Consider the following 25,645-nt stretch of genomic DNA (forward strand, 5'->3'; position numbering starts at 1 on the left):
ATTATCGAAAACTCTTTTACGGAGGACATGAAATCGGGATGAAGGTTAAAATCAAAACAAAAAATGGAGGCCGGGACCGGAGTGGAGACCTTGTCCTCCGCCTTGGTCCACTGCCATCGGTTTTGGTATAGGGTAGTTTTTTCACTTACCCAAACCCTGTTTTTCGAGTGCCGGCTCCCACTTCCATTTTGCCGCCTCATTTTCCCGCCTCTCTCTCTCTCTCTCGCTCTCTGGTAGAGCCATGGAAGGAGAGATCAAGTCAGAATTTGCTTGCAATGGTTTTTCCTTCGACGCGAAAGAAGAGGCGATCCTCAAAAAATGTACTATCTTGGTGAGTTTTCATTGCAAAAGATTTTGACTGCCTTCCCCCCTTTGTTTCTTGCATCCCAGGCATGGCATTCTGCATAAATTACAAGATGGGTGCTTCAGAGCTCGTCTCTAGTTGGGAGGTTTACTATCTGAACATTTAAGCACGTTAGAGTTGATGCATCTCCTCTTCTTATGCCCCAACTTCAGTGTTCTTTCTCATCCCTTTGGTTTCCTCTTCTACCCATTTATGTATCTTTCCTCAAATTGATTATGGCCACCTTGAAGACTGGTTTCTTTTTTCTTTTTCGGTTCAATGGTAGCTTTGATTTATTTTCGGTAGTTTGTTGGAACCTTTAGATTGATCCTGGGTGTTACTTTTCTTTGTTGGGTTTTTGTATTGTGGTGGGAATTTAGACAAATCATGGGAAGCACCGTTTGAGATATTCATATGGATGGTTTTCTACTGTTTCTACAAAATGAGCAGAAAGATAGCATCCACGAGGAGGAGCCTTATCTGCACACTTATTACAGTAACGATGTGGACATGTAAGAATCGTTGACGCCCTTCTTTTGGTTTTTGATGATCTTAATTGGATAGTGGACATGGTAATTCATTTGTTATGCTTTCAATACTTTCCTCGTTTCTCAAGATTTTGTGGATATGCTAAAAATATTTGTGGTTTGGTTAATCCATAAGTGTCGACAAAGCCGCGATTTCTATTGTATACATTCGTTTTCCATATTATAAAGTTGTTAAAATGCAGTTGAATGTTACAACTTTTGCATCCACGCCTGCCTGTTTTTGCTGGTTAAGTCTCATGTTGTAATGCCGAACGTTATAAATGATTGTGGATCCTAGTTGGCATCTTGATCATAGGTTCAACTTGCATGTATTAAGCACACAGTCAGCTAGGATCAGGCTCTGATTTTGAGGCCTGGTGAATCGACATGCTCCTCAGCATCTCTTCTCTCTCTTGACCTCTTGCATTTTTTAGTCTGAAGTAAGATGCGATGGCGATGATTAATTATTCCACCTTTCACTTTCCACAGGTCTGCAAGTTACAGTTATTTACTAAAAAGTAGTATGTCACTCGGCCATCATAAAAAAAAATCTGGTGTGAAGACTGATAACGAGATTAATTCATGTTAGTAATCATTGTTATTGATCAATCAGATTTATCACACAGTAGCGATTAAAGAGTTTCACATTAATACACCAGAACGTGAATCATGTTTGGTTTGCAGCATTCGCTTTATGAACTTTTTTCCCTTTCTTGGGTTAAATGGCATTTTTTGAGAATGCCTTGATAGAGCAGAACAAATCTCAGATCATGGTTGTGTATTGGCTGCTGGACTTGTTTTATAAACACACTTATTGAATCATGATGAAGTGCTCATGATTGGGATTTTATGTTGATTCAGGTTGCTAAGTGAGGAACATAAGGATAGCATTGAAGACATTGATGGTGCTCGGTTAAATGGCTCATATGCAGATGAGATGAATAATTTGTCATCTCCTTCTCCAATGATTACTCTGGGAAGCACTGAGAAACTTTCTTCTGGAAAACCATCAGCAGCCAAAGTGCATCATATGACCCCTTTTGGTCACCGGACAAACAAATTTGTTTTACAGTTTGAATTCAATCCTCCAAAAGTCAAGAATGGCAAAAATGAAGAGACAATTGGTGAACTAGAAGATGATGTTATTAGAAGAGTTAAGCCTATTAAATGGTGTTCACTGGGAGTTTAAGACTCTGGACCAAAGCCAGGTTGCAGATTCATGTATGACAGAATTGTGGACCGGATAATGGTCATATGCTTGCATGAGTATTGCTTTTCTGTTGTTTGCTTTCTCTTATTCCTTTCTTCATCAGTGAAGTTATCTCAACTAAGATAGTGCCTTTTGGTTTTTGCTTGGTAACAGTTCAATTCTCTTGAAGGCCGAATCATGAGACTTGCAACAGCACTTCTGGCATCCAGAGCCTATGATGAAATAGTCGATGCAACTTTATCCTCACAGGTAATACCTTCCATATTTGTAGACATTGATGCTCTCTTTCTTTGATTTTTCTCAAGTGGTCCTTATATACTATGTTGACATTGGGATGCATCAAGTTCTCTGCTGTAGCTAATTAGGGTAATACTTTCACTGATAAGTCTCAATTAATTTCAGAATAGCTTGTTTGCTGTTGGGATGGTCTGCTGCAATGGTGAAGGCCGTCTAAACGAGAAGTCAGTAATACTACAGTGCAGGTATATGGATAAGTATGGTGCACACCCTGCCTTAGCTTATGCTCCCAGAAATATCTCTTCGCCAATGATCGAGATTTGGCTCTTTGCGTTTTGAATTTCATTTTGTTTCTTTAATAGTGTTGAGCATTTTGGAGGGCTCCATGTTCGTCTTGACCTCCAGAAATTACTTTAGTATTCATTATTTCCTGGTCAGGTGATTACCTTTTTGCTACTCCTTATATATGAAGCAATTTTTTCCAGATTCATTTAACTGATATATTTCTTAATGTGGATTTCAGGTGATTGGAGTTACATGATACAACCCTAGTGGCCACTGTTTCATCGTATCAAAACTTGTTGATTCTTTTCCTTTAGTTGGTTCTCCTGATGTACATTATTCTTCTGCAAAGAGGCATGCAATTGACCCAAAGTCTGATTTAGTGACGGAATCCACTGCATCAATAGAACTGTCATTGTAACATCTCGAAATCTAACCCGAATTTTTGAGGATTTTTTTATATAATAGCGGAAACAATCATTTCATTAGGTTAAACATTCATGCGTATTACAAGGGTAATCAAAGCAATAACATTCATTTTATTCCAATTAAACATGAAAACAGAGTCTTGAATAACATGAATAACAATAAATTAAAATTTAATCTGAGATATTTCAAGAACACAATAAATCCATATCTCGATCGACGCCTCAACCCACAACCGCTCATAATATTCTATTCTTCACCTGAAAATTAGTAAAATGATTAGAATTAGACTACAACCAGTTTAAGTAAGAAATACTGTAATTATTCTTGCAGGTATATCATGTGTCAAGTTTGTGATGTGTGTGTCGTACAAAATTTTTTAGCATTAACAAAAAAGATAAAGATCTATATTACTACAACAACAATTTCTAAGAAGCTAACTAACATGTATAATCAATAGTAAAATTTAAATATTCTACATGCATACAAATTTTATTGCATGCCAATTTAAATACATGCTGTTTAAAGTAACTTTAATGTATTAAATCATAAACCTGTTAACTTCATACTTCAATGAGATTCTTAAGATGTTCTTATTTAATGTTTTCTTTAATTATCTCGTGGGTACACGCGGCCAAAGACAATCGTAATAGAAGAGAACATTCGAGGGTTTATAATACATTGATGTTTTTTTAACCCGAACATTTTAATTGAAATTGAAATCTTAAAGGAGCGGTTAAATAATCGAGAGAACCTTTTAAAGGCCTAAAACAAACAAGATGCATCCCTAACCTTTAGAGAAGAACGTAGAGCTACCACTTAGGATACATTGGTAGTTTGAGTTTCCTAACTCTGAGAACTGGGAACCAACGAACCATTGTCGCTCGAAGAAAAAAACACTTATCCCTGGAGTTGTGTACCACCTACCATTTTCAAGATAAGCCCAAAGACTGAATGAGTTGATATTTTTATTTATTTAACTTCTCGAAATATTGAAGTATTTTTCCAAAATTAATTTTCTATTAACAGAGTAGTAGATCCCCAACCTTTCAAAGGTATACAAACCAATTCTTTTTCTATTTGATTGTGCAGACCCACTCAGAGTGCTTCAGTACCTTTAAATCGTAAAGCATGGATGTTCCAGTACTTTTAAATCAGTCATACCCATAAAACTTTAAATTTAAGTTTCTTACCAGTGTAATTGATATTGCGTGCCATATTAACAAACCAAATACCTAGATGTTTAAGTAAATCCTATGTTTTTGTGAATTGCATATGATAAATCACTGTGCTATACTGTGGGTAGCTTTATAAGCTTGGTGATGTCCATTCTATTTGGTTTATTTCTATTAGAAGTCTTGTGTTTTTGTATGATTCACATATGATAGATTAATGTGCAGACAATTGTAGATATTCTGTTAACTGTGTATTAAATGTAGGTGTATCCGTAAATCCTGTGTATTCACTTGATTTACTTATGATAAACCAAGGTACAGACCATGCTCGAGTTCTACATGTCTTCTGATTTTTGTTCTTCACCGAATTAATCGATGCTGAGCATGCTTAATCTGTTATCTTTTGTTTCAAAATTCATCTGAAAGGTGTTTGTGTGGCAGGCCATCGCCATGGATTAAACATGCCTAGGTGTTGTAATGTTTAAATATTTTGGTTACTGTTGATCATATCCCTAGTAATCGATGTTAATTAATCACAATTGAATCTTTTATTTCAGTCGTATTAGGTGTTCATAGTAGCTGGGTTTATTGAAACCATATGGGTTGCTCTCACAGTAGCTGAGTGAAGCCACCACAGTTTGATGATAATCACATACACTCGATTCAGTTATAACAACAATATCTCACCACTATTTCAATTTGATGTGTTGTCACCGAAGTTGATGAGATGCAACATTTCTACTAGTGTGTTCTTTATAACAGTTAATCCTAAAATACACTAGAATCTACATAGACAACTATAGTTAGAAAGGGAAACTTATGTTTGTGAAACATAAGAAAACTAAAATACCTGCACACGTAAGTAATGTTAGAACCCAATTGAATATATATATATATATATACCCTAAATGGGTGAATTATGGAGTTAGTTATTGTTTGAGAAACCTTACCTAATGGGCATTATGGGGTGGGTACTTGGTGTAGTTATTTGGTCTGTTAAGCTGACACACAATATCAATTACACTGGTGAGGAACTTAAATTTAAAGTTTTGTGGGCTTTACTGGTTTAAAGGTACCGGGGCATTCATGCTTGACAGTTTAAAGGTACCGGAGCACTTTGAGTGGGTCTACACAATCAAATAAGAAAAAAAAATGGTTTGTATACCTTTGAAAGGTAAAAAAGATTGAGGATCTACTACTTTGGTAGTAGGAAATCAATTTTGGAAAAATACTTAATTATTTCGTGAAGATAAATAAATAAAAAGATCAGACCATTCAGTCCTTGGGCTTATCTTGGAGAGGGTAGGTGGTACACAATTCTGTGGACAAGTGTTTCTTGCTTCGAACGACCATGGCTTGTTGGTCTCCAGTTTTCGGAGTTAGGAGACCTGAACTATCAATGTGTCTTAGGTGGTAGTTTTACGTTCTTTTGTAGAAGTTATAGATATATCCTGTTTGTTTTGGGTCTTTGTGAAGTTCTTTCAGTTATTTGACTGCTCTTTTAGGATTTCAGTTTCAGTTAGAATTTTCGAGTTAATAAAACACCAATGCATAATAAATCTCCGAATGTTCTTTTCTGTTATGGTTGACTTGGCTCGCGTGTACCTGCGTGATAATTAAAAAAAATATTAAATAAGAATATCTTAAGAATATTATTTGAGTAGAGAGTTAATAAGTTTGCGATTTAACACATAAACAGTTACTTTTAACCTGTAGGTATTTAAATTAACATGCAATAAAATCCGTATGTCTGTGGGATGTTTAAATTTTGCTACTGATCATACCTATTAGTTAGCTTCTTGTAAACTGTTGTTATAGTATGAATCTTTATCTTTTTCTTTGTTGACGCTAAAAAATTTTGTACGGCACACACTTCACAAACTTGACACATAATATACCTACAAGAAAAATTATAGTATTTCCTACTTAGACTGGTTATAGTGTAATTCTAATTATTTTACTAATTTTCAGGTGAATAATATAATATTATGAGCGACTGCGGGTTGGGGCGTCAATTAAGATTGATTTATTGTATTATCGAGATTTCTCAGATTAAATTTCAATTTATTGTTATTAATGTTATTCAAGACTCCGATTTCATGTTTAATTGAAATAAAATGAATGCTATTGTTTTGATTACTTCTGTAATATGCCTGAATGCTTAACCCAATGAACGAATTTTTTGCTGTTATATATATATATATATATAAATTTTTCTCAAAAAATTAGGTTAGATTTCGTGGCGTTATAGTTATGGTATCAAAGCTTGGGAATAATAAATCATGGTCGTACAACAACCTGACAAGCGCTCTGTGTGTATATTTCAATTTATTTAGTTGTGTTACTTGTATATTTACTGGTAATAATTATAAGAATACTACAATTCATAGATTATAAATGTATCTGTAAACAATATACCAGTGACGTAAATATTATTGGACGTTAAGGAATTACCGCTGACCTGACTAAGTATCAGGACATATTGAATTTGGACGGGTTATTTGAATATCACGCCGACGTTATATACCGTCAATGTTAGATGCCAATATTATGGTATCGACGAAACCACATAGGAATCGAAAGCCAGTATTCGAGAAAAGTACCCAATCTTTTTGTATAATCCTTGTATGTGGATTTTGAGGACGAAATTCTTTTTAAGAGGAAATGATGTAATAACCGCAAATTTTATCAGATAAAGAAACTTGAAATTTATGTATTTAAGCTGGAACATGGATATTTTTGTTGTTTTATTTGTTTATTCATATTTGGATCTCAGATATTTTGTTGGGATCTTCAATATCGGATCCATAATATCCTGTTCGGATCTTCGATATTTTATTTGGATCTTAGATATCGGGTCATTAAATTGATATTTAATTCCGGTTAAATGGGATCTTTGGTATTGGATCCTCAATATCATGGTCGTATTGGATTCTGGATCCAGAAAGAATTCAATGAATATGCGAAGTTTAAATTGAATGTTAATGAGAAAATTTCTATTTTGGATCTATTGCACTTTATTGAGATCCGTAATAGCCTAGGCGATGTTTGGATCCACGTTACTCTCTTTGGATCTTGGATATCGGATTCTTAAATTTCAATATCAATTTTACATCGGCAATACTCAGGTCCAATTATAACTCTACTTTGATATAAAGTAAGATCATTTCAGATCCATGATAGCGTATTTGGATCCATAGTAATTCAACTTGGGTCCATATTCGAAGTTTTAAAATATTAGCACTTAAAAAACTTAAAACAGTTGGATCCTCGAACGGATTCAGTTAGCTTGGTTTGGTCCCAAATTGGGTCGCGGGTCACGGTCGATCTAAAGGCGCACTTACATGTGCGTTAAAATAAAATTGGACTTACGTTAAAAGGCAATCACGAAAAAAAAAACGTAAGTTAAAAAGGGGAGGGTATGTAAACCCTAAATAGGGTTTACTTTAAAGTGGGGGTTGCGTGCTTTTATGCAGCCATTGGAGGGAAATGGGGTAACCGACCCCCGATCCCCCCGATCTCTCTCCCTCATCTCTTCAAAAAACCCCTCCCCGATTCTCTCTCTAACCGACTCTCTCCCTCTCGCATCTCTTAAGAAAACCCCTCCTCTCTCTCACTATCTCGTTATCCTTCTTCCTCCCGCTCTCTCTCTTTCCCCTCCCTGTTTCCCCTAATTTCTCCCGTTTTCTCTCTCTCTCTCGCGACGTGAAGGTGGGGCAGTGGTGGTTCGGCAAAGCTTAAAAAAAAACAGGGAACAAGCTCAACAAAGGTATGTTTTACTGTTTTTGTTCTTTAGGGTGTACTGTGGGTCGAACGTGGTGTGTGGGTTGCCAGAATCCTTAGTAAAAAAAAGGGAGGATTTTTAGGGTTGTCGATTTGGGGATTTCGGGCCACACATGACACTCACCCTATTCCTGTTCGGGTTTTTTTTTGATGTTGATCGGACTGCCGGGCATTTGGGTGTGAGGTCTGGGGACCGAACCCCAGCCTGTAATTGGATAAGAGTATTTAGCATTTCATCATTCAAAAAAAAAGAATTTCAGGTTATGCATAAATGATTTAGCATGTAGGGAATTTCAATTTTTGTATCTGTATATGTTCTGTGATATTCAGTCTATCTGATTAACTTTTGTTAGATGTATAAGTAAATCCCATGTTTTTGTGAATTGCATATGATAAATCACTGTGCTATACTGTGGGTAGCTTTATAAGCTCGGTGATGTCCATTCTATCTGGTTTATTTCTATTAGCTGTGTGTGTAAGTCTTGTGTTTTTGTATGATTAGCATATGATAGATTAATGTGCAGACGGCTGTAGATATTCTGTTAACTGCGTATTAAATGTAGGTGTATGCTTAAATCCTGTGTATTGACTTGATTTACTTATGATAAACCAAGGTACAGACCATGCTTGAGTTCTACATATGTCTTCTGATTTTTGTTCTTCACCGAATTAATCGATGCTGAGCATGCTTAATCTGTAATCTTTTGTTTCAAAATTCATCTGAAAGGTGTTTGTGTGGCAGGCCATCGCCATGGATTAAACCTGCTTTTAAACCTGCTTAGGTGTTGCAATGTTTAAATATTTTGATTGCTGTTGATCATATCCCTAGTAATCGATGTTAATTAATCACAGTTGAATCTTTTATTTCAGTCTTATTAGGTGTTCATAGTAGCTGGGTTTATTAAAACCATATGGGTTGCTCTCACAGTAGCCGAGTGAAGCCACCACAGTTTGATGATAATCACATACACTCGATTCAGTTGTAACAACAATATCTCACCACTGTTTCAATTTGATGTGTTTTCACCGTAGTTGGTGAGAGATACAACAATTCTACTAGTGTGTTCTTCATAACAGTCAACCCTAAAATACACTAGAATCTACATAGACCCCACTGTAGTTAAAAAGGGAAACTTATGTTTGTGAAACATAAGAAAACTAAAATACCTTCGCACATAAGTAATGTTAGAACCCAATTGAAAAAAAATATGGACCCAAGTTAATATTTTAACGGATCCTCCAAACCAGGTTAACCGGATCCGTCCGAGGATCAGACTCCTTTAAGTTTTTTAAGTGCTAATATTTTAAAACTTCGAATATGGACCCAAGTTAAATTACTATGGATCCAAATACGTTATCATGGATCCCAAATGATCTTATTTTTAATCCAAGTAGAGTTTTAACAGGACCCGAGTATTACCAATGTAAAATTGACATTGAAATTTAAGGATCCGATATCCAAGATCCAAATAGAGCAATGTGGATCCAAACATCGCCAAGGATATTACGGATTCCAATAAAGTATTATAGGTCAAAAATAGAAATGTTTTCATTAACATTTAATTTAAACTTTGCGGATCCACTGAATTGTTTCTGGATCAAGTATCCAATATGACCATGATATTGAGGATCCAATACTAGAGATTCCATTTAACCGCAATTAAATATTAATTTAGTGACCCGATATCTAAGATCCAAATAGAATATCAAAGATCCGAACAGGATATTATAGATCCGATATTGAAGATCCCAACAAAATATCCGAGATCCGAATATGAATAAACAAATAAAACAACAAAATTATCCCTATTCCAGCTTAAGTATCTAAATTTCAAGTTTCTTTATCTAATAAAATTTGCGGTTATTACAATCATTGGTATTTTCTTCTTTTTTATGCCTTTGAGTGCCAATAAATACATTTCTGAAGGCATTGTTTGTGAGTACTTTTATGTCATCTGCATTTGCACTAATCAAAGGCTCTTTTCGTTAGAGAACTTTTTTTAGATGAATCAAAAGTGGAAAGTTTACTGGGTTGTTAATAGAATTTACAGTTTCAGTTGCTTTGAGTTTTAGACTGGGCAATGTGAGCCATAAAAAGAGACTATTAGAAATGGCCAGGAAGCAAAGATTGTCAGGTCCAAAGAGGCTCATACCGAGGATCTCAAGATATTTGAAAATGAAACCATGCTGTTCACCAATGCCCTGTTTACCAAGATTCTCCTTGAATGAGTCCGGGTATGCTATCTGAAAAGACCTGCCTTCCTGTTGGAAGATGAAGTTGTTGAAGTTTATGTCCGTTGAGACAATTATTGGCCCACCTGCCAAGTTGGTCTTAAATATTGTCATCCAAAATTCTAATCAGTATGATAATTAAAAGGTGACAACAATTCATAACTTTGTATGGTTGTTAAGAGCATATTAGTCGAACTCGTCCTCGGCAATTCCTTGAGAAGTGCTTTCATCGGTAAATCATGATTAATCGGTAAAAGAATTGGTCTACCTCGGCATTTGGACTCTTTGCCAAATCGTGATTAATTGCAAAAATAATTGGTTAACTTTAGTAGGTCAATTCATAAACTAATTATGATTGATCCACTAGATAGTGTAAGTGTTATAGTTTAAATCAAAATTTTGTAATTGTTTTACTGAAAATAACATGTCTACATCTAATAATTTCATCATTCAAAATCCACAATGAACAAAAAGCTAAAATTAGTGAAAAAAAATTTATGATACATCTTTGTTTATCTAAAGTAATTGGATTTGAATTTTGTTAATTTTAATATGACATTAAATGTCACTTATATACATGTCTATAAATATTCAGTGCTCCATATCTTTTATGCTTTATTGGTAAAAGATAAGATTCTTTCTTATACTGAGACTCTCTCTTGTTAAAATGTATCATTCAACATTTGTAATATTATATATATTTTATATATAAAGGATAATACATATTCATATATGGTATATATGCATATGTATTATCCTAATTATATATATATATATAAAATATATATTTTTCTATTTATAGGCATAGGAGTAGTTTAGACATTTCACAGTTTTACGCATATTTCATTTGAAATATGTTTGTAATTTTACTTTTAATTTTCTTTTTTTCTTTTTTTCTTTTTTGTGGTTTGCGCCACCTAGGGAGGCTCTCCAAAGAGTCGTTGGGGAGCCCCCAACGGTCACAAATGTGACCGTTGGGGGCTCCCAACGACTCCTTTGGGAGCCCCTTAGGTGGCTCCTCTCTTGTGTTATAAATAGGGGTCTCCCCCTTGTAATTCCTTCACTCCTTGGAGGAGCTTGTGCTCAATTGTATAGGGTTTTTACCCTCTTCTTCCTATTTCTTCAATAATATTCAACTTATGACTTTAAGTCATATTTATCCCTTTTTTGGGTTTATGTATTAGCACTTGATGTGCTTGTGTTGTTCCCTTAAGTGGGTATATTCACACTTAATGTGCATGCGTATGAGTTCATTATCGAACCTAAAATATTCAAAGTCACTTTCTAACATGGTAATAGAGCCCGGTTACGATGGGGTTGTCTCTTGGCGCAACCGAAAGCGTGGTGTTCAAGAAATGGTGAAGTATTCATTGTTTCTTCTCTTTTTTAGAAGTTTTCGGTATGTATCTCTTTTCTTAACATATTATGCATTATGAAACTATTTTTCTTGCACATTTAGTGTTTTTTGATAGTTGAATCATTTCTTTTCACATTTCGTGTGTTCGTATATTTTAAAATATCTATTTTTAAATTTGGTAAACTTGTTTATTGTTCAAATATATAATTCTTGGCTATCGATTCCTCATCACATATAATAGTAATTTATGTTGTTAAAATTGTCTTCAATTATGTGGGATTTATGATGTTTACATAAGTATTTCATGATTGACCTATAAATTACCTTTTAAAAAATTATATATGATGTCTTGATTAATGATCGTTGTTTAAAACTCTTTTCTCTCATATAAAGTCTAATTTGTTTTGAGTTCCTCTCTTGTTTATGGATTTTAGTGCATGTTTTTTTTTTGAAAAATCTTCATATAATTCTTATATAAGAATCTCTCACATCTTTATCTTTGTTATGAATCATAAGTAGTTCTTGTTAATGATAACTATTTATGAGAACTCCTAAAGATGTTTCAATGTTTTTGGTTTATTTAAAGGATTTTTGAAAAAATGTTTGTGATAAATAGGTTGTTCGAACCATTGTAAAAGATCTTTTAAAAGAATTTTCCACACTATATAGAATGCATAGTGTATCTATTGCATCCTTTGGTATAAAAGATTTCATTTATTTTTTGATTTTCTTCTAATGATGCTAATGTATTTGTTTGTATTTTTCACATAAGGTTTCAAAAACCTCTTGATTGTATCTCTAAGGATGCCTACATTGGCCATAATATGGTCTTCTTTGTCTTAAATTGCATTAAAGCTTGAGAGTCTCAAGCATTTGCATCTTTTATGAAATACATGCATTATTGCATGTTTGATATTATTACGTTTTTTTTTCGTATTTTATTCAAGTATTGTGAGAGTGTCTTTGTACACTTCTTTTATAAAATATTTATGCTTGTATGCGCATTGTCTATTCATAGACATTTTCACATAGTACTCTCTTTTCAATAACGAGATGTTCTTATTGCCTTCTTTAGGGCTTGTGTTTGTTTTTATCCCTTAATGGACTTGTAAGATTGTTTCTTTTAAAATGCTTCCGTAATATCTTAGTACATGTTGTCCTAAATTTGCACATTTAAGATTTTTGCCATTTTGCATCTTGGTATACATATAATTGCAAATTATAAAGGCTTGATTTGTTTATTGGATTATTCCAAATCCTTTCTCACACATGACATAGCTTAAATATTTCATGTTGTGTTTATTAAAGTTTTTTTTTGTATAATGATCATGATTGAACATAATTTCGTATATATGCATCATTATTGTTATATGGCATATTGTTGTGATTAATTATGTTGGACCTTTGATTCAATTTTTAATCGGTCCTCTTTTCTTTGAAAAATGATTCCTAAAAGTGTTTATTGCCTTTTTGTGGCATTTATATTTGTCCATCACATGCTATTTAATGCATCATTTGTTTGGCCTTATTATTGTTTTATTAAAGATGTTTGTTGAGGTGAGTTATGGGCACCTCGTGTTATATCATTCTAGATTGTCCACTTGCCATATTATAGATGGTTGTTGAGGTGAGTTATGGGCACCTTGGGACTCTAAAATGATTTGTTATATGATCTCTAATTATGAGTGTGTCACTCATTTTTTCTCTTTTGGCCATTGACCTTTGAATCGGCCCTCTTTGTAAAAATCACATATTTGGAAAATGTTTTCCTTAAGAATTCATTGCCTTTTATGGCATTTTATCTTCTATCCATCACATGTTATATGATGCATCAAATTCTTTTTATATGGCCTTATTGTTATATTAGAGATGGTTGTTAAGGTAAGTTATGGACACCTTGTGTTATGACATTTTAGATTGTCCACTTGCCATATTATAGATGGTGGTTGAGGTGAGTTATGGGCACCTTGGGACTCTAGAATGATTTGGTATATGATCTCTAATTATAAGTGTGTCACTCGTTTGTTTTTGGTCATTGATTTTATAGATGCTCTTATTTATATATAAATATGATGGATATATGATGTTTGAAACCTTAAATGTTTTAAGGTATATTAAAATCAAGGTTTTGGGGATTATTGCCCAATCTTTTATTGTCTATGAATCATGTGAGTGCATTTACACATTTATGTTTTGTGCTTTTGTGCACAAGTGTTCTTGGTGTGTGTATTTTTTCCAAATTAATATTGTTATGGGTATTCTTTTTGAAGAATATTATTTCAATGTTTTATTTATATGTTTTTCATTACAAGTTTTATTGCATCAAAAGTCTTCTCCTTTTATGCCCCTTATCTAAGTGTCATCATATGTAGACAAGAATTTTATTACACCTTCGTGTGTTGGTAGCCCTTTGTTGGCTTTTGCTCTCTTGGTCTAGTAGCTGAACACACTTGTCTTGAGTGTTATTATATGTAGACAAGGCACGTTGATTCACACCATGGTGTGTGATTTTAGCCTATGTTGGCATTTGTGTCCTTGTTCTAGTCGCTGAGATGTATGCCCACGGTTGACTTATTTCACTCATTTCAAGTGCCATCTTATGTAGACAAAAGATGTATTGTGTTTTAGCCCATGGTTGGCTTGCTACTCTTGTTCTAGTAGTTGAAAATACTTGGTTTTGAGTGTATTTTTACGTAGACAAGAGATGCTTTTGGTCCATGTTGGCGTGTATTCTCTTGTTCTTGTCGTAGATGTACTCATTTCAAGTATTATTATATGTAGGCAAGAGGTTCTTTGGCACACCTTTGTGTGTGTCTTTGGCCTTTAATGGCATTATATTTATTCTTGATCTAGTAGCTTATACACTTGATTTATGGGTTTTTGGAGGACTAATGAGGTATTTGCTTGTAATGAATGAACTATTGTTGAAATTTATGAAATTTCATTGATATGTCGCTTTCTTTTAGATACAAGTGAATCATATATTTGATATGCATATTTTAAAATCAAATTGATATTTTTGGTAACTTTTGTATTTGCTATGTAAAATGTGTTTTTTGTCAATTGAGTGAGATTTTTCTAAATGTATAAGGTTCTCTACTCAAATAACACTCATTATTTTGCCTCCTAAATGGATTTAAAACCTTTTGAACTCTTGTGTTCATTTTGTCTAAAGTATGCTTGGAGAATTCGTTTCTCTTGTTTGGCACTTCATTACATGTTTGGAGCATGTTCATTAATGATTCCTTTAAGTATTAATTCATTTCATGATAGTATATGCATATGCTCATTATGGCCTTTTAAGGCCCTCATTCAATAAAGCATATGTAGCTTATGCCTCTTCGTAGGCTTATTGTGGTGTCCCTTAGTGGACCATTTTGTTATTTTCCATTATGAGGTTGTGATTGTCCAATGATGGACCTTATGAATGCATTATGCATTTTTGCAATTCGTTTCCGCTCACTCTTTAACATGATATTTGATTTTTTGAAACTTTGGTTTTCTAAATTTTCTTTTTATGCTAAAGTAATTATCCTATTATGCATAAATTTTGGACCTTGTTAGGAATGTTCCTTTTTGAGTAAAGTGCAAATATATTTTTGTTAGAAAGTGACTTTGAATATTTTAGGTTCGATAATGAATCCATACACATGCACATTAAGTGTAAATATACTCACTTAAGGGAACAACACAAGCACATCAAGTGCTAATACATAAACACATAAAAGGGATAAATATGACTTAAAGTCATAAGTTGAATATTATTGAAGAAATAAGGAGAAGAGGGTAAAAACCCTATACAATGGAGCATAAGCTCCTCCAAGGAATGAAGGAATTACAAGGGGGAGACCCCTATTTATAACACAAGAGAGGAGCCACATAGGGGGCTCCCAAAGGAGTCGTTGGGAGCCCCCAACGACTCTTTGGGGAGCCCCCAACGACTCTTTGGGGAGCCTCCCTAGGTGGCGCAAACCACAAAAAAGAGAAAAATAAAAAAAGAAAATTAAAAGTAAAATTACAAACATATTTCAAATGGAATATGCGTAAAACTGTGAAATGTCTAAACTACCCCTATGCCTATAAATAGAGAAATACATATTTTATATATATAATTAGGATAATACATATGCATATATACCATATATGAATATGTATTATCCTTTATATATATAAAATATATATAATATTACAAATGTTGAATGATATATTTTAACACCCCCCTCAAGCTTTGCGTGGGGGAACAAAAAGATTGAAGAATGCAAGAGGAAAAAATCTTAAGGCTTCAGGAGCCTTCAGTTCGAATGCCATTGCAAATGTCTTCCTCCAACGTCTTTAACGATGAGCACCTTCCATGATCTATCCAAGGTCCTTTTCCTCTTATCTTCAAGATCCTGAGGAACAACAACAAAGAACAATTAGAAAATATCTTTGCACTTTACTCAAAAAGGAACATTTCTAACAAGGTCCAAAATTTATGCATAATAAGATAATTACTTTAGCATGAAAAGAAAATTTAGAAAACCAAAGTTTCAAAAATCAAATATCATGTTAAAGAGTGAGCGGAAACGAATTGCAAAAATGATAATGCATTCATAAGGTCCATCATTGGACAATCACAACCCCATAATGGGAAATAACAAAATGGTCCACTAAGGGACACCACAATAAGCCTACGAAGAGGCATAAGCTACATATGCTTTATTGAATGAGGTCCCAAAAGGCCATAATGAGCATATGCATTTACTATCATGAAATGAATTAACACTTAAAGAAATCATTAATGAACATGCTTCAAACATGTAATGAAGTGCCAAACAAGAGAAACGAAGTCTCCAAGCAAACTTTAGACAAAATAAACACAAGAGTTTACAAGGTTTTAAATCCATTTACGAGGCAAAACGAAGAGTGTTATTTGAGTAGAGAATCTTACCTATTTAGGAAAATCTCACCCAATTGACAAAAAACACATTTTGTATACAAAAGTGGCCAAAAAACCATAAGCACTTAATATATAGATTAAATGCCAAAAATTCAACTTGATTTTAAAATATGCATATCAAAAATATGATTCACTTGAATATCTTAAAACACAAGTCATGAATGAAATTTTGTAAATTTCAACAATAGTTCATCCATTACAAACAACTACCTCATTAGTCTTCCAAAACCCATAAATCAAGTGTATAAGCTACTAGATCAAGAATATAAATATAATGCCATTAAAGGCCAAAGACACACACAAAGGTGTGCAAAAGAACCTCTTGTCTACATATAATAATACTTGAAATGAGTGCATATACGACAAGAACAAGAGAATACACGCCAACATGGACCAAAAGCATCTCTTGTCTACGTAAAAATACACTCAAAACCAAGTATGTTCAGCTACTAGAACAACATTAGCAAGCCAACCATGGGCTAAAACACAATACATCTTTTGTCTACATAAGATGACACTTGAAATGAGTGAAATAAGTCAACCGTGGGCATACATCTCAGCGACTAGAATAAGGACACAAATGCCAACATAGGCTAAAATCACACACCATGGTGTGAATCAACGTGCCTTGTCTACATAAAATAACACTCAAGACAAGTGTGTTCAGTACTAGACCAAGAGAGCAAAAGCCAACAAAGGGCTACCAACACACGAAGGTGTAATAAAATTCTTGTCTACATATGATGACACTTAGATAAGGGGCTATGTCAGACGGACTCGGCTAGGGAGGTGCCGCACCCGAGTCGACACGCCCCGACACGGGTGCGGACACGGACACGGCCTGGACTCGGTCAACGCCGAGTCGGACTCGGTCAACGAGTCCAGGCCGAGTCCGTCTTAATTTTGGACTCGGTCAACGTTGACCGAGTCCAAAAATGTCCATTTTTAGTACAAAAAATAAAAAAAAAGATCTTTTTATATATTTTTTAAATATATATATATATAGCATGAGTCTTAAACATTAGGCCCAGAAAAAAAATTATTCTTAAATATTATCATTTAATTCTCTCTCTCAATCTTAAAAGCTAATAAATTCTCATCCACGAGTACCAACACTTTTCATCCACCAAGTTCTCTCTCTTATAAAAGCTAATAAATTCTCATCCACGAGTAGCAACACTTTCTCATCCACCGAGATCTCTCTCTCTCTCTCTCTCTTTTTCAAATCTAGCTTTGAAAAATTAAAAGCTTTTAATGCTTTTAATTAATGTTATGAATTTTAGCAAAAGATATTTAATGCATTTACCAGAACATGCTTTTAGTTAATGCTTTTAATTAATACCTTGATGATGTTTTATTCCCATGGTAGCTAAGACTCGGCTGAGTCAATGATAAACTCAGCCTAGTTTGGTTCTAACCCAGTTATACTACTATTTTAACTCAGTTAGTTCAGGATCTGAGACAACTTGGAAGAGTCACGAGCCGAGTCCAAAATTTATATAGACATATGCACACACTGGATATATATATATATATATATATATATATATATTTTTAAAAATATATATATATATATATATATATATATATATATATATATATATATATATATATATATATATATATATATATATAGCCGAGTCCCCGTGTCCAAAATTTTTAAAATTGCGCCGCACCCGTGTCGCACCCGCACCCGCACCCGCACCCGCACCCATGTGACATAGATAAGGGGCATAAAAGGAGAAGACATTTGTGGCAATAAAACTTGTAATGACAAACATATAAATAAAACCTTGAAACAATATTCTTCAAAAAGAATACCCATAACAATATCATTTTGGAATAAATATGTGAATATACAAACACCAAGAACACTTGTGCACAAAAGCACAAAACATAAATGTGCAAATGCACTCATATGATTCATAAACAATAAAAGGTTGGGCAATAATCCCCCAAACCTTGATTTTAATATACCTTAAAACATTTAAGGTTTTAAACACCATATATCCATCATATTTACATATAAATGAGAGCATCCATTAGATCAATGGCCAAAAGAGAAAAAATGAGTGACACACTCATAATTAGAGATCATATAACAAATCATTTTAGAGTCCCAAGGTGCCCATAACTCACCTCAACAACCATCTATAATATGGCAAGTGGACAATCTAGAATGATATAACACGAGGTGCTCATAACTCACCTCAACAAACATCTTTAATAAAACAATAATAAGGCCAAACAAATGATGCATTAAATAACATGTGATGGACAAATATAAATGCCACAAAAAGGCAATAAACACTTTTAGGAATCATTTTTCAAAGAAAAGAGGACCGATTAAAAATTGAATCAAAGGTCCAACATAATTAATCACAACAATATTCATATGACAATAATGTTGTATATATACGAAATTATGTTTAATCATGATCATTATAAAAAGACTTAATCAACACAACATGAAATATTTAAGCTATGTCATGTGGGAAAAATGATTTGGAATAATCCAAGAGATTTGGAATAATCTAAGAAATAAATCAAGCCTTTATAATTAGCAATTTATTTGTATACCAAGATGCAAAATGACAATAATCTTAAATGTGCAAATTTAGGACAACATGTATTAAGATATTACGAAAGCATTTATAATGATAAAAGAAACAATCTTACAAGTCCATTTAGGGATAAAAACATACACAATCCCTAAAGAAGGAATAAAAACATCTCTTTATTGAAAAGAGAGTACTATATGAAAATGTCTATGGATAGACAATACGCATACAAACATAAATATTTTATAAAAGAAGTGTACAAAGACGCTTTCATAATCACTTGAACAAAATACGCAAAAAGCGTAATAAAGGAAAACATGTAATAAAGCATGTATTTCATAAAAAGAAACAAATGCTTGAGACTCTCAAGCTTTAATTATGCAATCATATGCAATTTAAGACAAGACCATATTATGGCCAATGTAGGCATCCTTAGAGGAAAAATCAAAATAATGAAAATCTTTTATACCAAAGGATGCAATAGATACACTATGCACAATATAGAGTGTGAGAAGATTTTTAAAATAAACAAATATTTAGATGCGAGAAATTCTCATTATATCAATATATATATAATTTTTTTTTTGTTTTTCACAAAAAGCACTAAAAACCATACACAAGAGTTTTAAGCAAAGATCATTAATTTAGCAAAAATATATATATAAAAAGTTAATTTATAGGTTAATCACAAAATTCTTACGGAAGAATCATAAATCTCACATAATTGAAAACAATTTTAAAAACATAAATTATTATTATATGTAATTTCAATTTTGAAAAACATAAATTACGATAATATGTAATGTGGAATCGATAACTTATATAAACAAGAATTATATATTTGAACAATAAACACGTTTACCAAAATTAAAAAGAGATATTTTTAAAATATACTAAAAGTAAATGATTCAACTATCAAAAAACACTAAATGTGCAAAAAAATACTTTCATAATGCATAATATGTTAAGAAAAGTGATACATACCGAAAAACATCCAAAAAAAGAGAAGGAACAAAGAATACTTCACCATTTCTTGAGCACCACGCATTCCGTTGCGCCAAGAGACAACCCCATTGTAACCGGGCTCTGATACCATGTTAGAAAGTGACTTTGAATATTTTAGGTTCGATAATGAACTCATACACATGCACATTAAGTGCGAATATACCCACTTAAGGGAACAACACAAGCACATCAAGTGCTAATACATGAACCCATAAAAGGGATAAATATGACTTAAAGTCATAAGTTGAATATTATTGAAGAAATAGGAAGAAGAGGGTAAAAATCCTATACAATTGAGCACAAGCTCCTCCAAGGAGTGAAGGAATTACAAGGGGGAGACCCCTATTTATAACACAAGAGAGGAGCCACCTAGGGGGCTCCCAAAGGAGTCGTTGGGAGCCCCCAACGGTCACATTTGTGACCGTTGGGGGCTCCCCAACGACTCTTTGGGGAGCCTCCCTAGGTGGCGCAAACCACAAAAAAGAGAAAAATAAAAAAAGAAAATTAAAAGTAAAATTACAAACATATTCCAAATGAAATATGCGTAAAATTGTGAAATGTCTAAACTACCCCTATGCCTATAAATAGAGAAATATATATTTTATATATATAATTAGGATAATACATATGCATATATACCATATATGAATATGTATTATCCTTTATATATATAAAATATATATAATATTACAAATGCTGAATGATACATTTTAACAGTTTTTTACTTGTTCTTTGTTGTTGTTTCTCAGGATCTTGAAGATAAGAGGAAAAGAAGTATATTGGATTGATCATGGAAGGTGCTCATCGTTAAAGACGTTGGAGGAAGACATTTGCAATGACATTCGTACTTAAGGCTCTTGAAGCCTTGAGATTCTTCCTCTTGCTTTCTTCAATCTTTTCGTTCCCCCACGCAAAGCTTGAGGGGTGGTGTTAAAATGTATCATTCAACGTTTGTAATAATATATATATTTTATATATAAAGGATAATACATATTCATATATGGTATATATGCATATGTATTATCCTAATTATATATATATAAAATATATATTTCTCTATTTATAGGCATAGGGGTAGTTTAGACATTTCACAATTTTACGCATATTTCATTTGGAATATGTTTGTAATTTGACTTTTAATTTTCTTTTTTTATTTTTCTCTTTTTTGTGGTTTGCGCCACCTAGGGAGGCTCCCCAAAGAGTCGTTGGGGAGCCCCCAACGGTCACAAATGTGACCGTTGGGGGCTCCCAACGACTCCTTTGGGAGCCCTCTAGGTGGCTTCTCTCTTGTTATAAATAGGGGTCTCCCCCTTGTAATTCCTTCACTCCTTGGAGGCGCTTGTGCTCCATTGTATAGGGTTTTTACCCTCTTCTTCCTATTTCTTCAATAATATTCAACTTATGACTTTAAGTCATATTTATCCCTTTTATGGGTTTATGTATTAGCACTTGATGTGCTTGTGTTGTTCCCTTAAGTGGGTATATTCGCACTTAATGTGCATGTGTATGAGTTCATTATCGAACCTAAAATATTCAAAGTCACTTTCTAACATCTCTCTCATGCATTTAATAGTTAGCTGATGTTTTGCTCTTTTTTAACATTTTATATTGGAGCCATAGACACCATTTAGGTCTCTCTCTCTCTCTCTCTCTCTCTTCTCTCTATAGTCAACAACCATACCGATGAACCACAATTCAGCGTTTGCATTTCCTCGCAATTTTCACGATCCACTGATTTCTCAAAGAAATTGGCATCGTTGAATCATCCCAAGTGAGGATCGTGATTCCTCGGTGATTTTTATGATTCATCGCCGAGGACAGCTAGAGTGGTGAGGCGCTTACCTTTCAGTTCTTTCCTTAACGAAAGAAAGAATATCAGAAGAAGCATTTGGATAGAAGAATTGGAGGGTTTCACCTAGGAAGGGAAGTGCCATTGAGCTAGGTGGTAGTTTCCCACAATGTTTGGGCCTCTTCCATTTGTGAATACCATAGGTGATTCCTATGACAAACAATGCTATCAAGCACAAAGCAAGTGCCCACATTTTTATGTTGAGAGAGAGAGGTCCATGAATGGCAACAAGAAAGAAGGTCCTTATATAGAGGCATGGTTCCGATCAAGGTCAAATTGTGTACAACCCAACAATGGTTATTAGAGTATGGCCCACACATCTTCATCATGCAAGGTGTGGTGAAGACCCAAGAGTTGTTTATATACTATACGATATGTCCTGATGTCTAGCAGTTTTACCAAAATTTTGTGCCTGATTTTCATTTAGCTATATTTCTTTTTGTTTTTTTACTCTCATGACATCTAGCTTGCATTTAAAACTTCTTTTCATGCAGATTATTGCTGCAGGTCCTTTTTGTACTTCTGATAACTTATTGTATGAGCCATTTATGGAGCTTCTTAGTTATGCAAGAAGGAACCAATCTCATTTGTTCTTGATGAGTGCGATGATATAAATCTCCTTTTTTTTGAAATTCTGTTTCACGATTTGATGATGTGATAATTTTCAACTTGTGGCAGTTGGGCTCATTTGTCGACTCAGAGCATCCACAAATAAAAAAGGAACCATTGGCAAAACCTTTGTGGAAATCATTGAAAGGGTATATGTGTTTCTAAATGCACACTATTGTAAGCACCTACAGATTCATGTTTCTAACTCTCCTAACTTTCTAATTCCAGCTACAAGATTACTGTGAGGATATGGGTTCTTCTGCTTGTGTAATTCTAGTTCCATCTACTCGTGATGCCAACCATGACTTTGTGTTCCCTCAGGTTGGGTTCACGGATTTATTTGCTTCCTATACTTGTTGATTTCCTAGGAATTATTGTGAAAAAATGATTAACCCGTTTACATGTATGTCAGCCTCTATTTGATATTAGTTTGTCCAAAAATCCCAATCATCAGGCAAGTATTTTCTTTCTTCATAATGTACTTTTTTATCACAATGATGGTAACCTTGTTCTGCCTCCTTGACATTCCATTTCATGTCTTTTGGTGTAGGTCACTTGTCTCACAAACCCAGGAATTTTCAGTGCAAATGAGGTAACTCCTGGACTTTTGCCATGCTTATATGTAATAACTTGTGCAAACTTAATTATGCATGTATGTAAATTTTCATAAATCTATTTGTGTTAACATGAGAAATTTAAATTGATTGCAACCATGGAAATTGTTTATCATGTTACAGGTTTTTTATAAAATTTTATATTTTTATTTAACTGCAAGTCTATCTTCGAGTTTGTTATGGTTTATCAAAATCATAACTTAGAACGTACAAGGTTTCTTATTCATTCATTACAAGGGTGCAATATATATGCATTATTGATCTTTTTGCTTTTCCCCCCCTTTTTGTTAGAAACCTGAAAGTGAAGTACCTAAGGTGTCATGGTATCAATGCTTATGGGAGGAACTTGTTTTAATAAAGAAAATTAAGCTACCAAGGTGAACATAGGGTTGGGCACTGGGCCAGCCTAGGCCAGCTTATCTGAATCTGATAACCAATCAGGTATTTGAGGAGAAAAGAGCCTGATGATCTCTGGCCTGGCAAGCTCTCCAACTATCCAACATGTATCTTTTCGGTTATGAGTCTGTTGCTAGCCCTATGACTCACCTGGGACCTGCAAGTCTGGGCAAGTCAGATTAGGCTGGGCCCTTTTACCTGGTTGGGTTTTTTGGGTTCCCAAACCTGGCCATGCAGCTTAGATTTAGTTTAGGTAGTTTAGGTCACCATTCATTAGACATGTGAAGGCTACAAGCTGTTTTCTTACAATGCATTTTACTTCTTTAGCTGCATCACTTCACTGATTTGAGCCATTGTGTCTTTTTTAGTTCTTATGCATACTTGGACCACCTTACATTCATTCAGATGTTATTTTCCTCTTGGCATGAATTTTGTACAAAGCTTACCTTTGTGCTTCATGTGCTTGCAGACTAAGGATTGTTTGCTTTTAAATCATGCAGAAATGTATTCGTCTTGATGTACACACTATGGATCCCTGTTGAAAATTCTACACAACCATTTCCAAATGAGTCACCAAATCTTTTTGTTATGTATTCATCTTTATAGAACTCTAGCAATCCTGCAGGTCAGAGTAGGATGCTCCACAACAGATGTCCTTAAGCAGCTTAGCAGTGAGGAAATATGTAGGGTGTCTACTGATGGGACATCAAGTGATCGTCTGAGTCGGCTGGCCACTCACATATTAAACCAGCAGAGGTATGCCAGAAAGTTATTTTTAATCTGCATAACTTAATTATTCCAAGGATCTGCTAATGCAGCAGCTCCATGTCTTTGTTGGCAGTTTCTATCCACTGTATCCACCACCAGCAGGGCTGCCTTTAGATCTTTCTTTTGCGCCTGAAGCTTTACAAATCCAATCAATTCCAGACATCCTTATCCTCCCCTCAGATCTTGCACCTTTTGTCGTTTGTACAGTGTGATACTTAGCCCATTGTGATGTTTGCATCATAATTTATCCACTGGTGCCCACCTGGAATAACATCATATCTGTATGAGGTGGTTCTCATGCATAGATCCCTCATATTTCCATCTTTGGTGAATGCGATACATGATTAGGTTGTTTCACAAACTGATATATCTATTATTCATGCAATGCAAATAGCCTGACTGTCTTCACTGCATCCAGGTTCTGTCGTTTGGATAAGAAACAAATGTGCAGTGCATGTGTTTGAACCCAGGTAGATTGTCAAAGGGCATCAATGGTGGCATCTTTCTAACAGTTAATTATAATGGTGATCCTGACAAGAGTAGTGCTTCCGTCATACGGATATAGGACTGATCTTGGCTTCTATGGACGTTGATTTTAATGGTCTCAGTGATGAAGGTTCTTGGGCTATCTCAATAGGCACCACTCAACTGGATCTCACAAGAGCTCCTATCCTCTTTGATTGGGAGTGCTCAATAATGGTCTCTAGTCTGTTCCCACATTTCTGAATTTCCATGCTGTTTAGTGATGAAAAAAGGATCCAGGTTACAGAATAGTCGCAACAGTCCTGGAGTTGGGGAGGTTGCACTTCTCTGTGTATGAATAACATAATTTGTTTGGCTTAGTGGCTGATTCATAAGCAATTTAACTGGGTTTGTGTAGCTGATGTGGAATTCGTTCAACGCTCACAAATTGACTAGAAATACTTCTGGCTATCACATAGCAATGACAAGTCAAAATTAGCAGTTGTTTACTCAGTGGTGTCCAGCCAGGGTCATGGAGCTTGATAGCGTGTTATGTATTGAGAAGCAGTTTAAGTTTGTTAGCCTGAGTTTTAGTTTTGACATTCACATTTATTGGAAAGTCTCTCTCTCTCTGGCATTCAATGCCAGCAAAAACATTAAAGCACTTTACCTGAATCTAAGCCAACTAAGCTAGGTTTGAAAACCCACAAACCCAAACCAGGTACATGTTACCTTGTTCAAAGGTTTTGACCTTTTCGCACCCAGACCGGAAACAAAGAAATGATGTCATAAAAGACATAAAAAGCATTAACTCAGAGTTCTCAATAAGATGGACAACAAAATTTAGTGGAACTTCGATTCTGTTGAGAA

At 34.3% G+C, this 25,645-nt stretch overlaps 1 pseudogene across 1 annotated transcript; it reads left to right on the forward strand.

The window, feature by feature from the left end:
- Window positions 1-729: 729 nt before the first annotated feature.
- On the forward strand, window positions 730-25,645 carry LOC149847403 (uncharacterized; annotated as a pseudogene). The gene is made up of 14 exons (XR_016428814.1): window positions 730-855; window positions 1,732-2,119; window positions 2,234-2,329; window positions 2,483-2,562; window positions 2,680-2,755; window positions 2,841-2,930; window positions 22,421-22,528; window positions 22,605-22,666; window positions 22,718-22,856; window positions 22,948-22,989; window positions 23,086-23,127; window positions 24,171-24,301; window positions 24,387-24,601; window positions 24,732-25,645. The product of XR_016428814.1 is annotated as an uncharacterized LOC149847403 (transcript).

This window comes from Nuphar pumila, chromosome 2, assembly GCF_984573655.1.
Source record: "Nuphar pumila chromosome 2, dmNupPumi1.hap1.1, whole genome shotgun sequence".
NCBI lineage: Eukaryota > Viridiplantae > Streptophyta > Magnoliopsida > Nymphaeales > Nymphaeaceae > Nuphar > Nuphar pumila.